The sequence below is a fragment of the Nothobranchius furzeri genome, chromosome 3, assembly GCF_043380555.1.
Source record: "Nothobranchius furzeri strain GRZ-AD chromosome 3, NfurGRZ-RIMD1, whole genome shotgun sequence".
NCBI classification, from domain to species: Eukaryota; Metazoa; Chordata; class Actinopteri; order Cyprinodontiformes; family Nothobranchiidae; genus Nothobranchius; species Nothobranchius furzeri.
In genome coordinates, this window is record NC_091743.1 from 88,053,958 (window position 1) to 88,066,227 (window position 12,270).

Consider the following 12,270-nt stretch of genomic DNA (forward strand, 5'->3'; position numbering starts at 1 on the left):
AGCCTTTCAAGTTTTACTATACAGGGTCTGGGAAGGGTGGGGGTAGTCAAAGGGGATGCAGGGTGACAAATACCAGGTGCTTGATTCTCTTCAGGCGAGCAACCCTGGTGGCCAAGCACCGGGCCCAAACAGAGTGCTGTTCTCATTTGTCTTGTGACCGCTTGTTTGATCTCAGTGTTTTTCTCTGAGCCTGAAAAAGCACAGAGGAGGAAATGTGGAGTTGGTGACGAAGAGACAGGAAAGTGTTCTCTTGTGTTTGCTTTGGTTGGGTGTTTAGCAGACTGGATGTCTTTTGAGTGTTTACACCTACGTCTGTGTAGTTCGGTCACTAAAGAGCCGCTTACGGGGTTGGGTTTGGGATTTCTGTCTTCTTTTTGTTCAGCTGGGGTTTAAATTCACACTTTTACAAAGCTACTTGTTTTAATAGTTTTGTTGGCAATTAGCATCTTCAGAAATGTACCATGAGCTTTTTCACATAGTAGCACAAGGTTGAACAATGTTGAGACATTTTGCAACCTAGCTGTATATTAAAGAGCAAGTGAACCCCTACCAGAGTCTAACTCCACTCCCACTTCATGTTTGAAAAATGCAACAAATGCTGTTGCCTGGCAGACCGAGAAGGCGGAGCTGCTAACAAACACACACACAGGCTCACAACAGCACTGTGACATCATAATGTACCAGTTTACATCATAGCATACCTCTTAGCCAATAGCGGTGGCAGATTTAAATTAAAATACAGTGCAGAGTTTTTACCTGACAACGGCACAACACTGCCAGTTTTAGGCAGAATATTTCAATTTTAACTAAGATGCACTGAAGTGCCAAATTATTGACGACACGTGTCTGCAGCACCATTAGACACTCGTTTATTTAGTTTATCAGCAAAAAAAAGTTTATTTGGGGGTGACTTGCTCTTTAATGTTCCTGTTTCTGCTGCTAGCATCTTCTTTAGTGCGAGCTACTCAATTCCTAGAGCCATACATTATAAAACATGGGTTGGCTTAACATAAGTTAGTTCATGTCTAAGTTTGAATAGACCTTTTTTACTGGTTCTAACGCAACAACTATTGCATAAATGTTGAACTTGCAACTTTCATTTGACCAATTCAGTCTGTTTGATGTAGCCAACAAAATGTGTTCTTGCCTTCCTCAAACACGATCTCATTGAAACAACTTAACCCTTAAACCAAGTTTTTTCATTCACCTTTAGGTTTGAATTAAACAAATTTCAACTACATTTTCTTCTTCAACATTTAATTTACAAATAGTTTATTACATGTCCACTTCAGTGGACAGCGTGCGTTCTAAACATGACATATGTTGGGGACCTCAAATGCAATAAAGTCTTCAACAACTGCTTAGTAGCAAAAAAATCATTAGCATTTGGAGTGGCTGTCCACTGTAGGGTTGTCACGGTAACCGGTGTAGCGGTAAACCCCGGTAAAAAAAGTTGACAATAATAATAACTGTCTTGTTTTTTAAAACATATATTATCTCGGTGGATTACCGTGGCTGCGGTGTAGGCGCGGTGACCCTTACCAGCCACCGTATCATCTGCTGAGGTTGCCGGCGGCACATGCGCACTTTGTTGTTTACAACCAAAACTTTCTTGAAGCTAAAGCTGAAATAATGGCCAAAGGAGGAGACGGCAGCTCTCAGGACATTTATTATCCCTCAAAGAAGACAAAGTGGGAAGTACGGGCATTTTTTGGATATCTGAAGAATGCCGAGGGACAGCTGATAGAAGACGGCTATCCTGTTTGCAGCACGTGCAGAAAAAGTGTCTGTGAAAGGCAGCAACGCTTCAAATCTCATGACACATCTGCGTGACCATCACTCACAACTCTACAGCCAACGCAAGGCAAGCTAACGTTAGCGTTTTAGCTAAAATGCGTGATCCGAGGATTTGGGTTGAGGGAGAACGCAACGAGTCGCTATATAAAGCAGCCGCAGCGCCGCTACCTGCATATAAACCGTGTCGCGGACACCGCCATGTTGAAATGACGCTATGCATTACGGGGCTCCCAGGGGCAGATAAGAGTTGGTCTCTCTCCGAGAATAATTATGAATTTAACAATGATTACTGCCTGATGACATTTTCCCACATCTGCAAAGCTCACTGGAAGGACACAAACCGAGGACGATATTTTCCTGATATAGGGTTTATTACTCAAGTAAGGGTAAAAAAGTATCTGATTAGAAGGCTACTTGAGTACTGAGTATCATCTGGTCTAATATTTTTTAAATGATGACATCAAACAGACATAAAATAAGAAGTTATGGGCAAATATTGGTATTTTAAAGACTAAAGGGAAAAAATGTAAACAAATAAACATAATTACTAAATAACACATTTTAGGCTAAATTTAAACACAAACTGAGGACAAAATTTTCCTGATAGACAGGGTTTATTTAGTTGTCTGAAAATGTAACACGTTTGAAATAAATACCGCGATAATACCGAAAACCGTGGTAATTTTGGTCACAATAACCGTGAGGTTACATTTTCACACCGTGACAACCCTAGTCCACTGTAGTGACCATTATGCATGAAAGGGTTAAATAAGTTCCCTAATTGAACTTGGTATTTAAGTAGACATTTTAAGTTACCGTAAATCCTCTAATACAGGCCCGGGCCTGTATTTGACTCAAGCTCATCAAGCTCCAGGCCTTTATTGGAAGGAGGGCCAGTATTAGAGGCAGGCCTCTATTTCTATTTGAGCAAAATGAACTAATGGTTCGCTGGAGTCTTTGACAATTAAAATTGTGCCCACATTTTCAAAGTTAAACACATTTCTTTTAACAACGGTAGTTTCTGCCTCAGCCCTCTCCCCCCTCCCCCTGCGCAGCAGCCGCAAACTCACTGATGCGCCTGCAGCCTCTCGGAGTTCCTGCTGCTCTAAACATTAAAATAATTATTTCATTTTCTGTTCCTCACTTCTGATTACCTTCAATGGTGTCTGTTTGTTGCAACCACCAGGTACAAAAACTAACTTGTTTTTATTTGACTATTTTTCTGTCCTGTCTGTTTATTATCTTCCTGCATCTCCTCTCAGTCCTAAAGAGAAACTGCTACCTGGGTTCATATATATTCACCTCATGAGTTACCTTTGAACTGCAGTTCTAAAACATCTACCGACCGCAAAAACAGCGGAGCGCTCGCTGTTTGGCGGCCGTATCAGTGATCAGTGCGTCGGAGGACAAGGTGATGCGCGCAGCGCCCCGCTCCACAGCATGCGGCGAAACGCATCAGGCGCAAATAAAAGACAGAAAACATTAAAGGAAATGAACTGACATGAACGATCGCGTGTCAGTAGCTAAGGTCTGGCACAGCGCGTTGCTGATCACAGAGAATGTGATCATACGATAATTCAATAGGGAGCGTGGTTTCACAGACGCGGAAGTGAGAGCGTCGGTGAAACACCGGCTGCTCTAGGAAACCCCCGAGCGTTCGAGTGTCAACGAAGTGACACGGAAATGCCGGGCTTTCCAGAAGTAAGTAAGATAACTTACTATGAGCTGATAGTTCGTTGGATTGATTGGTAGGTTGGAAACTCTGATCATGAATCTGAAGAAACGATGACTGAGTGGTGAGCTGGAAAGGCGACTTCCGTTTGGTTTATAGCCGCGGTTTGTGACGTAGGTGCGACGTGGAGGGAATCCCCGCGAGGGGCATGCTGGGAGTCCCTACTTCGCGGATTTTCACCTATCGCGGCCAGGTCTGGAATGCATCTACCGCGATAAACGAGGGATTACTGTAGTTCATACACCCCCTACTGCTGCTCTCCAGAGTGTTCTGCAGCATAATCAGCACGTTCTCTTTGAACTTGATAGTGTAATGACCTGGCTGGGGTTGTAAGCCAGGTGCATTCTGGGTATTGTGTTATATGTGTTTCCTATCGTTCCGCTAGTTCCTATGTGTTGATTTGGTGTTGTGTGAGTGTTATGTAAGCCACAGGGAAGATGATGTGTGTTCTGTGGAGCGGGTTGAATTAGCATGGTTAACTGACACCATGACTCTGTGTGGTAGGAGCGTGATAGAGGATCATGTCTGTAGCGTTACAAAGCGTTGAAAAAAAGCCTAATAAAGGTCTGCGTGAACCCCTACTGCCTCCTGCTGGTTGATTTGGAAACTATAACCCTGCCGCTGGGACGCTGTACTTGCTTGTTACCACATACCATCCGGCCACAATAAGAGACCGGCCATTATTTACCTCCGCTGACTCTGACACCGGCCAAAATTGGAGACCCGGCCTTTAATTGAATACCGGCCTGTATTAGAGGATTTACGGTACATTAAACCACTATAGCAGGCGAGCATTATCATTATCCTGCATCACACGTCATTTCCTGATCTTCTCCTGAGTGTTTTTTCTTGCTGTCTGCTGCTTTTTCTGGGTTGGTTCTCTTCACAGTCTCTTTCTGCTCTCCAGAGTGAGCAGAATGTTCAAGATTACTACTAGCAGCACTGTCATGACCTTCGTTGATTATTACATGTCTGAGTCGCCTACAGATGAAGTTGTGAAATTTAACAGGACAGGGACTGCCCGGTTATTGACAACCCCACCCAGGGGTGCCTTCTCTTTGTTGTTTGGAAGCACAACTCTCTCGAGTAGTGTTGACCAGATTACATTCGTGTCACGCAGAATCAGTACTGATGGAATTCAAGGATTACTCTACCCGCACTTCCAGAAGGAGTCTGCTTGGCAGGCCAAGAGGGTGGCATTGCGCCGGTGACACGGACTGCACCCCCCCACCACCGTGCTCAGAGTTGTACGATAGAGATTTGAATTGTTAACAAACACAAACACGCCCCACTAGTATGGAGAAGGAGCAGCAGCCTCCTAGTCTGGAGGATTTCTCTACACCTCTTTCATCAGAGGACAAAGAGGAAATGAAGGAAGGATTTTCGGAGGAGGTGAGCGACCCTGAGCCATATCATTTCATATTGGTTCGTGAGTTGCCTGAGGCTACAGGTGCCAAGTCAGCCTGAGGCATGGCTGAGACTTGGCTGCTTTTATACCCCACAGCAGCACTGCAGCAGTGATCACACTGTACCAGGCTAAAGTCACACGGCGCTGCTCAGACAATAGTGATGGATGATTCAAATTCAAATGCAGTGCAAACCTTTAAGCTGAAGAAGGTGCTACACTTATGGTTTAAGGCAGCATATTTTAAATAAGATCCACTAAAATGCCTAAATAATGACTATACGTGTGTACAGCTCTAATAGACACTCATTCAAACAGCTGATCAGCAAAAGAGAAGATTTGGAGGTGACTTGCTCTTTAAATTATAATAATTCTAAGGTCGATACCAACCATGTTCATTAAGCACTAAATTGCACAAATTCCGTCTCTGATAAAGGTATTTCTGCTGGAAACAAGCTGGAGTTGGCCATATCCACCCACCACTCAGGCCGCTTTATGCAGAGAGAAAACACTAACAGAAAACATTAGAGCACAAAAAATACTGAAGGTGAGTTTGGTATCATTTGTCTCAGGTCTCAGGGAAGTGGTGTCTATCTGCTTCAGTCATCAGGCAAGAGGCAGAGGACACCCTATTCAACAGTCCTTCACAGGGGCACACCGACAAACTACCAGTCACACAGTCGCTCACATCTATGGACAATACAGTCTCAAATTTACTTCACATGTATGTTTTTGGACTGTGAGAGGAAACCAGAGTAGAAATAATACACTCAGGCATGGGAATAGGGCTGCATGATATTAGAAAAAAATTCACATAGTGATTTTTTTTTACCCTGCAAATAGGGATGCTCTGGTCTAATCGTGTAATTGGAAATCGGGCACTGCCTGTCCTTTTGCAGGAATGTGCATTGCTTAATGCAGCCACACGCCATGTAAACAATTTAAAATATGAGCGATGCGGCTACTTTTAAATAGTTTCATAATATTGGGGATGTGTATTGGTGAAATTCTGGCGATACATATCACGATACAGGAGAGACGTTACAATATATCACAATACACAATATATCACGATATATTGTGATACATTCAGTCAGACGATATACTGAATTTATTGTAGGAAAATTCAGTAAACAGCCCAAACTGATACTTAACATGTTTAACATGAGGTATCTGAACCACAATTGAGGGATTTACTTTTCACTGGTGGAAACAAAACCCATAGAAATACACAAATATTTGCTTGTAAATTCTTCCAAAAATTAGATATATCACAGGAAAAAAATCACGATATATTGCCATATCCATATTTTCTTACATCCCTACATAATATTATGACACACACACACACACACACACACATACACACACACATATATATATATATATATATATATATATATATATATATATATATATATATATACACATATATATATATATATATATATATATATGTGTATATATATATATGTATATATATATATATATATATATATATATATATATATATATATATATATATATATATATATATATGTGTGTGTGTGTATATATATATACATAAGGGATGTCCAGATACAACTTTTTCTCTTTGGATGTGATACCAATATTGCAGACTTCAGGATTAACCGATACGATATCAGCACAAATCATACATACTTTTACCTATTTCGTTGTGTGCAATGTATGAAAGGCTTGATCCAGTGATAGAACTCAATCGGAAAACAAGAGACAATAACAGTAAGTATGAAAAAAATGACTATTCTTTTTGTTTTTTTACCATTGGTTGCAAAAATACCTAAACCTTAACAGACTGGTGACTGTGGAGACAGTTTGAGTACAGTGAACTCATTGTCATGTAGAGGAATTGTATGTTGCTTTTAAGCTTAATATACTGGTTCAATGAGTTTACTCCGGGTGGCCGTCCCAGGGTTCTACTCAACTGAATCACTCAGGAAATGATTTCTGTTTTAATAATCCCATATTATGATTACATGGCCAATCAGGACGTGCCATGTTAAGAGGTGTTAACAAACAACCCTCAGAACATCACGCCTTCTTTCAGATAGAAAGTGCTCTGATTTGTGTATTAGAAAATCTCTATGTGCATGAAATTACTTTAACTTTGTGTCATGGAGATATGCACATGTGTATGAGTGTATGGCTGATTAGCTTGTCACGTAGACTGATTATCAGACAAATGGATCGTTGCAGGACAATATTCATTCAGGGGTGGACATTAACTTCAAAACCAACCGGCCAGCCGGGCCGGTAACTCTGAATATTTACCGGCCCCGCCAAGAATCTACCGGCCCCGCAGGTCAGCTGCCAAAATGAGTCAAAATAACAACTGAACCGTTTTAAATGTAATAAACCTTTATTTTGTTTGTTCCCTCAACAAAACACGATTTTGTCGCCGCATACTTCCGGCATACAACGCAGTACATCACCAACTCCGCTTTGCTGTACTCGAGCCATTGGCTGTGTTCGAGATGAGCCAGTTCTGCGCAGATTAGACCAGCGGTGATCGGCGAGCGGTGCATGCCGGTTAGATTTGTGTCTGACTTGACGCCGACTTGCTGACGTCATGCATACGTAGGCAACGATAACCTCGTGAGATCAAGGCGGCCGCAGATTTTGGAGCAAGGCGCTGCAGTTGCTCTCCCTCGGCTGCAAAACCTAGGGGATGACGGGAAACGCCTGGCTCTCACCCGATCTAAGATCTTATTGGTTCATATTTTGATCCAAACATCCGGTGGTAGAACATGAAATGTTAGTTGGTCGTATGTATTCTGTAAATCATGTTATGTTGATGATGACAACTATATAGGCCATAAAGAGAAATGTGTTTTGTTTTCTTTTGTCACGTTTCCTATGAGCACACTGAAGCTACAGCTGATAACCTTTACTTATTATTACAGTCATGTCTTCATATACAATATATGATATCCACAAGCACGTGAGGATGTGTTTCAGCTGCTAACAGGCACCAGAATTAAAATTGAAAATTGAACAAGTGTGAATGCTAACGCGACATCTTCATCCATCAGCGGTCTCTCTCTCTCTCTCTCTCTCTCTCTCTCTCTCTCTCTCTCTCTCTCTCTCTCTCTCTCTCTCTCTCTCTCTCTCTCTCTCTCTCTCTCTCTCTCTCTCTCTCTCTCTCTCTCTCTCTCTCTCTCTCTCTCTCTCTCTCTCTCTCTCTCACACACACACACACACACACACACACACACACTTACACACACACACACGTAGAGAAAAGAGCTGAGAAAAGATAGAGGAAATGGAGGACAAGTAGTTAAAAGAAAAACTACAGCTGAGCCGAGGCGCGCCTCGACTGGGGCGCGTCTGATCTGAACTGAGGAGCGGCGAGCAGCGGCCAGATTTCGTGAGCAATTCGCTTCTCGGCACTTCGGGCGCTTCCGCGGCCGGTGTGTCCCCGGCGAAACGCCGGCTTTCAGCCACGCCCCCTGCTGCTTCCGTCTTCTCTCGCCTGTTTTCCAGGCGATGCGCTGCTCAACTCAAACACGGCCATTCCCTGCGCCTCCCGTCTTCTTTAAACCGCCAAGAATCATTCCACCTACGCACACGCTTCTCTGCTTCATACCATTTTGAACTGTCTCGCTTCTCCTCACTAGTTTTAAAGCGTTTTGCCAGAGATTTCATCAAGAAATCCAATCCCTGTGGTGGCGCGATCTCCCTGCGTGCTTGTGTGTTTCTAGCGTGGTTCCACTTCGTCTTTAATAGTGAACTTATAGTTCACGTGACTAGAACTAGAATCGTGCAGTACGTGCACGAATCGTACAAGTGCAGTACGTGGCTAGAGGCGCGCAGGTTCACGCGCGCGAAACGAAAACGGCGGCTTCCTACAGGGCGGGGCCATGATGCAGGTGAAAGCCGGTGTGTAAATTACAAATAAGGCTTGGGCGCCACCCGGGCGGTAAGTCGTCAAGTATTTACCGCCCGACGAGAAAATTTAGCGCCATTGGCGCTCGGGCGCTTTAAAGGTCCACCCCTGTCATTTCAACCTTATTAACTTAGGCACAGATTACTCAAAAAATTTCATTTAACACCTTGTCCATTCATTCTATGATTAACCCACATGAGCTGAAAATGTTCACTTTTATTCAGAGGCAGTAGGAATCCTGTAGAAGCGATAAAAGGAAAGCTTAAGGCCTTGAAACGAGAACAGTTTTCTTGTTACCCTGTGTGCAAAGCTGCCTGGACTTCAGCTGATAGAATAGCAGAATCCAGCAGATAGTTTGACCTGTTCTTGCCGATGATGTAGGTCAAATATATAGATGAAAAACTGACCATTTCTGGACGCTACCATCATTTTCAAGAAACCAGTATGATGATTCAAGCTTTACAGTATGACGTGGTCCATTATCCAGCTGGAGGTAGCCATCAGAAGATGGGTACACTGGTCATAAAGGGATGGACATGGTCAGCAACAATACTCGGCTAGGCTGTGGCGTTGCAACAATGTTCAATTAGTACTAAGGGGCCCAAAGTGTGCCAAGAAAATGTCCCCCACATCATTACACCACCAGCAGCAGCAGCCTGAACCGTTAATACAAGGCAGGATGGATCCATGCTTTCATGTTGTTGATGCCAAATTCTGATCCTACCATCTGAAGTTTGCTGCAGAAATCCAGATTCATCAGACCAGGCAACATTTTTCCAATCTTCTATTGTCTAATTTTTGTGAGCTTGTGAGAATTGTAGCCTCAAGTTTCCTGTTCTTAGCTGACAGGAGTGGCACCTGGTGTGGTCTTCTGCTGCTGTAGCCCATCTGTCACAAGGTCCTACGTGTTCAGAGATGCTCTTCAGCTTACCTTGGTCGTAACGAGTGGTTATTTAAGTTACAGTTGCCCTTCTATCAGCTTGACCATTCTCCTCTGACCTCTGGCATCAACAAGGCATTTTTGCCCACAGAACTGCCGCTCACTGGATGTTTTCCCTTTTTCTGACCATTCTCCGTAAACCCTAGAGATGATTGTGTGTGAAAATCCCAGAAGATCAGCAGTTTCTGAAATTCTCCGACCAGCCTGTCTGGCACCATAAGCCATGCCAAAGTCACGCAAATCGCCTTCCTTCGCCATTCTGAAGCTCAGTCTAAACTGCAGCAGATCGTCTTGACCATGTCAACATCATGCCTCAATGCTTTGAGTTGCTACCATGTGATTGGCTGATTAGTAATGTGCTTTAACAAGCAGTTGGACATGTGTACCCAATAAAGTGGCCAGTGAGTGTATACTGTGATGTTAAAACATTTCAGGAATTTTCAACCATTTGAATTTATGCTGCGCTCCTGCCATAGCCTGGTCTGCCAGACTCGTCTTCTGTTTATTCTACACAGAATAAAGTAAAACAAGGAAACAGGCCAGACTACTCCTGCTGTCCTCCATCCTGTTGACAAACAACTCACTGGCCTTTTACTTACATGAGGTAACATGGCAACAGTAAAATACATTCTTCTAGGTCAACTAAGCATTGTCTTGCAACATGAATCAATGAAATTAAATTCAGTTTATTTCTATATGGCCTATTTACAATGCAGATAATCTCACGGCCAGGGTCCGAAATTAACACTCGCCACTCGCCAAATGGAGCAATTCACTCGCCAAATGCGAGTGAATTGCTCCATTTGGCGAGTAAATTTTTGAGCTCTACCTGCCACATGGCGAGTAAATGTTTGCACCAAATTAGTTATGTTTATCAGTCATCTTCCACGGATTTCTGATACTCCTCCCGCCTGCATGCAATTTACACAAACGTACGCGAAACGTGAGCGCCGCATCCAACGTCATTTCCACCTATCCCATTCAATCAGTTTATCAAGTTAGCCGTTAGCTTCGTGTTAAAACTAGCGGTGAAATGTGGCGGGTTTTAACTGGAGTCAGCCAGCCTTCCAAAAGAAAACTCGTCGAACTGGAAGAAAAACCACCAGGACCAGTGGCAACCAGAAGATTTTGTGAAAAGTGGCGAACTGGAGGTGGCGGAGTCGTGAGACAACGGCTACATTATGATGGCCACGTAGCGTTGCTGCCTTTCACAGACAACTGTCCCTCGGCATTCTTCAAATATCCAAAAAAAAAATGCCCGTACTTCCCACTTTGTCTTCTTTGAGGGATAATAAATGTCTCGAGTGCTGCCGTCTCCTCCTCTGGCCATTATTTCAGCTTTAGCTTAAAGAAAGTTTTGGCCGTAAACAACAAAGTGCGCATGTGCCGCCGGCAACTTCAGCAGATGATACGGTGGCTGGTAAGGGTCACCGCGCCTACACCGCAGCCACAGTAATCCACCGAGATATTTTTTTTAAACAAGACTGTTATTATTATTGTCAACTTTTTTTTTTACCGGGGTTTACTGCTACACCGGTTACCGTGACAACCCTAGCCCTGACACACTTTCAGATATTCTCATGGTGCAGCTGTGTTCTCCAGAGATCAAGGACTATGACCCAAATGAGGCTGCAATGCTTTGGCACAAAGACGGCGTCAGAAACAGGAGGCCAGACTTCATGGACAGAGAAAACAAGGAGTCTGACTAGATTTCAATGAAAGAGTTCATAAAAACATCTCTAAAAATAAATAAATAAATAGTAAAAATGACAAAAGAGTTGTTTTCCTTATTAATTGATGTTTTAATTATTTTGTCACTCTGTTTGGAATCAACATAATATAGAATTACATGCTTTAGGTAGATCTAAATCATTTAGGATTTTGGCCGGTAAAAAATATGCTTGGCCGGTAGATTTTCATCATCTACCGGCCAACTTGGCCGGTGAGTAAAAAATTTAATTTCGGACCCTGCTCACGGCACTTTACAAAGAAAACATTTCAATTAAATCTCATTTTACTAAGCAGTGCATTGAGTCCAGTTCATTATTCTGATTAGTTAAAGAGACTGTGCGTATTTTTTCCGTTAATCTCTGGAAATATTCATCAATACTGCGTTGAAAATTATGTCCAGTTGTCAGAAAATTCTGGAAGCTTCGTACCATAAAACCATAAAACTCGGGTCTAAAGTCCATAGGCTTCGGGTCTGGGGTATGCCATATTAGACGCCATGTTACCTTCTGGCCATCTCAGGGTCCTGCGACTGTCGATGACATCACACTGAATGACTGGCTGGACGTACGACCTATGGAAGTTGTGTTGCCACATTCGAAAACATAAGGAGTAAGAAACATGAATTTAATAACTAAACTACTAAATTATTTTCTAAACATACGCGTGAAAGTGGTAAAATAAAAAAAAGTGGTATTGCTGTAGTTTGAGGTCATCGGCAGGTGCAGGGCCTGAGCACATCTGGAAACTACAGCTGT

General features: G+C 42.9%; 1 protein-coding gene across 5 annotated transcripts in view; it reads left to right on the plus strand.

The window, feature by feature from the left end:
- The window catches only part of mllt3 (MLLT3 super elongation complex subunit), an 81,333-nt gene that overhangs the window by 38,386 nt on the left and 30,677 nt on the right, over positions 1 to 12,270 (plus strand). The window lies entirely within an intron of this gene.